We start from the raw sequence: 6,000 nt of genomic DNA, 5'->3' as shown, positions 1-6,000 counted from the left end.
ATAGATAGATAGATAGATAGATAGATATGTATAGTTCGATCAGATACATACATACATACATGCATGCATGCATACATACATACGTACATACATACATACATACATACGCACACACACATACATACATACATACATACATACATACATACATACATACATACATACATACATACATACATGAAGCACAATTGATCTGATATAATGATTTACGAATAGATAAGAGAAACTGCTCAGTTGTGGAAATTAGCGAGATGTTGTCATAAATCTGAAGATCAGTGGAAAATGGAACACATTTGCTGAACTATTGAGAAATGTGTAGTTACTTTATCCAGATTACAAGCTCAGGTTTATACCTGTAATTATTGGGGCCCTGGGATATGTAACACACTGTCTAAATAGCAATTTGAGATAGTAGGCTTCTCAAACCCAGAAAGTAGAAAGCTAATTCGAAGACTACAGATCCAATCCATCACTGGAACTGTAAAAATCTGTAAAACAATATGTTTATCATTTAAATAAATATGTTTCTAAATAAATATGTTTTTGAGAGCAACGCGACACACGTGATGCCATTCGCCTATTCTCGGTCTCTGTTTGATCCACGACTGCAGTTCGACCAAGAAGACGAGTTGCGGGAAAGCGCACCGCACAAACGGTGCACACCTGTTCACAGTCGTCTATGAAGCGCCGGAGATGTCGCAGTCTCAGCGCATGTCTACGCATCATCATTCACAGCATGCCTAGCCTTCATTTAGCAGATGTTGACAGCAAATGGATCGCCTAACCTTCGGAACCATTGGACGCGATGTCAGTTCTAAGTGCCTCTTCTAATTTCTTAACTAGTTCTCCCTCTATTTTATTTCGGTCTAATGCTAGGGCCTTACTGTACCTAACCGATTCTGCTTTAATTGCTTTTTTTAGGGCATACCACCGTCTGTTGTTGATGATGGCACCCGTCAATACTATCTTAACTATTGGGCTAATCTGGTTCCTGTAAACCTGGCGTGCCGTGAACGACGCGTTCAGCTTCCAGTAACCGGGAACCTGCCTATGCGTCTTATCTAAGTCAAGTGTACAAGTCACAAATTTGTGGTCTGTGTAGCTGACTATATGGAATTGTGGACAACCTACACTATCCTTATCCACTGTCCTACAGAATACTCTAAGTACGAACTGGACGACCCGATGCGGTTGCTCCATGTCCACATTGGCACAGTCGGTACCTGTCAGACAGTTAGAAACATCTGAGCAGATCTTTGAGGCATTTGCATCTCTGTCCACGTAATCTAGATGCATGTCCAGGGTAGCGTTCCAATCCCCCCACTAAAAGTAAAGGTCGAGACGTACCCAGGAAAGCCTCCAGACGTCGAAAGAAATCTGGCCGGCCTGTAAAGGCCGGTGCATAAACTGTTATCAGTCGAAAAGCATACCCATTGCTGCCATTGACATCCAAGTCTCCCAGCCTACTCTCCGAGTCTAGGTAAATTGCTCTTACTTTGAGGTCCAGACTCATCCGAAAAAGCACCGCAGTGCCACCTCCGCCCGTTCTCGGCAGACACAGAGAAAAATAAATATTGAAATGTCCACCGAACATGTGCTGTAATGCCCGCGCGCTGTGGTATCTGGTCTCGCTGATGGCTATGATATGCAAATTTTGTAACTTGATGTCATTTAACAGGTAGCCTTGCTTCCAAGGCGACCCCAAGCCATGTACATTTATACTGCCTATTTTGAGCATGTTCCTGTGGAAATTTATGTTTTACACACGAAAGGAAGACGAAAGAGAAAGAGAGAGGAAGAGAGAGTCACTTAATGTTCGAAAGTTCTTTGTTCTTCATCTCACAGTCTTATCCCAGGAAGTTTTTGCATAGTTTTTTAGACAGGTATTTTTGAAATTTCCCTGCTGCATCAGGGTAGAGAGATTTCGGGGTGCTGTGTGTGTTCTGTGTTATGTGTATGAATTTGATGTGGGCTTTTTTTTAGATATTTTTTGTAATGTTTTCAGGTGTTTGTAATTGAATGTTGACTTCATATTTTGTAAACATTTCTTTGCGGGCAACTAATTCTTCCTTGGAAAAATGCATTATTCTTTTCTGTGGCTTCAATGCCGCGGCAAAATTGTTATCTTATCTGTGTTGGTTGTGGTGGTGATGGCGATGGTGGTGGTAGCAGTGGTGGAAGCAGTGATTATAGTAACAGAAGCATTTGTGCCTTCTAAGGCTTGTGTGCGTTCACGCGGAACGGCTTTGCTTTCAGCTTCTTTTGCCTCTAGCATTGGTAGAGGCCGGAAGTTGGCCTCATGGTTTCGCTTAGCCATATTTGTTTAGAAATATGGCAAGAAAATCAAAGAAAATAGAAATGCAAATAGGTTTGAAACTGCCCCTAGGGGTCAGTTCGTCCCTTGAGAATACACTCAAACGAAAGCTGGGTGCTTTACACACCTTGTGTACACATAATAAAAATCACTCATTTACACAAACACACACATATGTACAAGTATGTTTTCACACGAAGGCGCAGGCACGGATGTGTGGTAAGAAGCTTGTTCCCAGTTCAGTCCCACAGTGTGGCACCTTGGGAGAGTAACATCTACTATAGCCTCAAGCCAACCAAAGCCTTGTGAGTGGATTTGGTAGACGGAAATTGAAAGAAGCCCGTCATGTATCTATATGTATATGTATATATTTATTTGTATCTGTCTATGTATGCATATATGTAGGTATGTATGTATCTCCATTATGGTGGGGGGGGGGGCGTGTGTGAGTGTGTGTGAGCGTGTGTGTGTGTTTGTTTGTTCTCACCTATTGGTGACCAGTGCTGGTTTGTTTACGTTCCCGTAAGATAGCAGTTCGGCAACTGAGACCAGTAAAATAAGACGGATGAATAATTACATATTTCTGTTTTGTACCTTTTCCGTTCAGATATACGCTTCAAGTTTACAAATTTCGAAAATGACCATAATACCAATAAAGTGTCTACCGGACCATTTGACCTAGAAGTTCTAACAATTGTGTGTTCCGCAAATCACCCTTTAGAAAGGGATATACACGTTGAATATTATAGTTTAAGATATATTATTCTAGAAACCAAAGATATCGTATTTGCGGGGCGTATAACTATAAGATAATTCTCTGGTGTACTAAGACTAAGCAACAACAATTACAGCCAGTAAAGAAAACATGCGACGTATAACAATGGTGTTGAGAAAATAATTGCTATTGTCACATCGAAAGGATAAGGGAGGCGATGTTGCAAATAGATTTGAAAGGGTTGAAAGGTGTCAGTGAATAGAAGAAAAGTAAGTGCTTTTAATAACTTCCCTGAAGTGGCAATCGATTAGATTATTTCTAGGAAATTCCACTATTCAAAACAGCAACTATATATATATATATACGCTAAGGTATATATCAATGTACAGTTATGATGGTATGTTCCACCGAACATGCATAGATCTATCTAACTACTTATCTATCTCTCTGTCAGTCTGTCGGTCTGTCTGTGTATCTATCTTTCTCTTTGTGTATTTATATGTATATTCATTTAATTCTGTATATAATGTATTTATTTTTCTACATGCAAATACACAAACACACATAGGTGTATGTATATACATAGATAATTATTGCCATTCATGAATTTTTTCTTAAATCTCATTAATTCCCCCTTCTGATTTGGTCTTTCTGTCTCACTGTTTCTCTCTCTGCCTGTCCCTCTCTCTCTCTCTCTCTCTCTCTCTCTCTCTCTCTCTCTCTCTCTCTCTCTCTCTCTCTCTCTCTCTCATTCTCTCTCTCTCTCTCTATCTCTCTCTCTCTATCTCTCTCTCTCTCTCTCTCTCTCATGGTGTAGTCGATATGTGATCTGAAAGTGTTTTCCTTCTTATTTTAGCAAGTGAATAGATTATGTACACAATTTCTCACTGGTTTTTATAGAAATACATGAAATATTTTGTAAATGATGGTGCACAATCAGCATATGCTGAGGATTGTGAATTTTCATCCGGACTTAACGTAAAGATATTGACAAAAGATGGATCATCATCAACAGCATCACCGCCATCATCGTCGACTGTAGATTAGGTTTTAAGAGAGGTTTAGCTACTATATCGAGCAAGTTGAGTGATGTGGAGAAGCTGCCACCGTGACTCACAAAAGGTATATATTACTTATTAGATGAGTCTGGGAGATGGGGCAAGACCCATGGCCCTTGTAAAAGGATGGAGCTTAGTACATGCAGGGAAAACATGAGCAATAAGGACATTCCTGTGACCAGATATTCTTGGGAGGAAAGACTGAGGAAATTGGTCAATGACAGGTTGGGGTTGGGTATTCAAAGTGACAATTATAAGAGATGTAGAGACAGATGTCCGCTAAAGTGAAGGAGGCATGATACTAGCAAGCTCTGAGTATCAGACTCCGTTGTAGTGACGAAAGAGAAGTTTGAGAAAGGAGACAGGAGACAGCATGTCCGTGGGCAAGAGACTTCAGTGTGCCAAATAGAGGTTCCATATCATTTATTCTGCACAGCAGCATTATTACCAGTTATTTGGGGGGAAGTATTCCATTGCAGGCCTCGTTTGGGTCTTGTGGTTTACTGAAGTAGTTAATGAAATCAGATAAACACTTTTAAAACTTTATACAAGAACTGAGGTAACACGGATGAATATTTTGAGAACTATATATTCACCACATAACATTGATAGAGAACGTACTTGATATATAATACAGACTTATGTGTAAGTGTGAATTTAACCAGATCTACTCAATATTATGTACAATAAATGGATAGAAAAAATGTGAAATCCCAAATGAAACCTGTATATTTATTGATGTATTTCATAGATGAGAAAAACTACGAAGTGTCAAACAATTGCATTTCAGCTCACATTTATTTAAAAAAATTTTCTCGATTCCATTACAGTAGAGCATCCAGAACTTTTAAACAAAAATGTCAAAAACTTTCCACAGATATATATATATATGCGTGCGTGTGTGTGTGTGTGTGTGTGTGTGTATGTATGTATGTAGGTGTGAGTGTGTGTGTGTACACACACACACACACACACACACACACACATATATATATATATATATATATATATATATATATTACAAACATATTTAATGTAGATATACGTATATGTATATATGTCCACACACGTATTTATGTAAGTATGTATGTATGTATGTATGCATTATAGCTATATTTGTCTGCAATAAAAGAAAAATATTTATATTTTGCATTTCTGATTTTTCAGGTGAATACAAGAAATATAAAAAATAGGTGTGAAAAGGTAATGTGATTTTATTTTACTTGCTTAATCGCATGTTGTATTATTTTCTCCTCATATTTTGTGTTTTTCATTTGTCATCTTATTTCCGTTCCGTACAATATGAAATTCCTCTGATGTGTCAATCAGTGAACACACACAGACACACAGACACACATACACACATACACACACTTTATACCATGATATATATATATATATATGTATGTATGTATGTATATATGTATTTATCTATACACGCACACACATATGCATACATATGTATATATGTTCATGCATATGTTCTTGCGTGACTCAGTATTGCTGTATATTTATGCACATGCGTTATAAGATGGGTCGTGTAATTCGAAATAATATGTGAAGTAGAAAATGGTAATAATGCCAACAATGTAAATACAAACTACCAATAAAACGTTTCAAGTTTTGTTTTATATGAACAACTGTGCATTCACAACATTGAATCTGAAATAACAGAAAGGATTATGTGTTTCTGTGGAACGTTTACCTCAGTGTGCATTTGATTAAATTAATGTTTCATAGACTTAGAATGAACAGGTATACTTTTATGACATATAGTTTAAATAATTTCAATACGAAATATCTCCAAATATATTTTATAGTATAGAAATTTTAGTTTTTCTGATAGCTAAAATATTTTCATGTCTTCAACAAAAAATAGTAAACGTGTTTTTCTATTGTAATCTTACATACTT

At 37.6% G+C, this 6,000-nt stretch overlaps 1 protein-coding gene across 1 annotated transcript in view; it reads left to right on the top strand.

Moving 5' to 3' along the window:
• Positions 1–6,000, top strand: part of LOC106871529 (muscarinic acetylcholine receptor gar-2) — an 802,994-nt gene that overhangs the window by 460,309 nt on the left and 336,685 nt on the right. Inside the window, 1 exon segment of the mRNA XM_052966547.2 lies at positions 5,255–5,290. The gene's annotated coding sequence lies outside the window, so the exon portion shown is untranslated.

This window comes from Octopus bimaculoides, chromosome 3 (genome assembly GCF_046866305.1).
Source record: "Octopus bimaculoides isolate indiv1 chromosome 3, ASM4686630v1, whole genome shotgun sequence".
NCBI lineage: Eukaryota > Metazoa > Mollusca > Cephalopoda > Octopoda > Octopodidae > Octopus > Octopus bimaculoides.
This window is presented reverse-complemented; position numbering and strand designations above follow the sequence as displayed.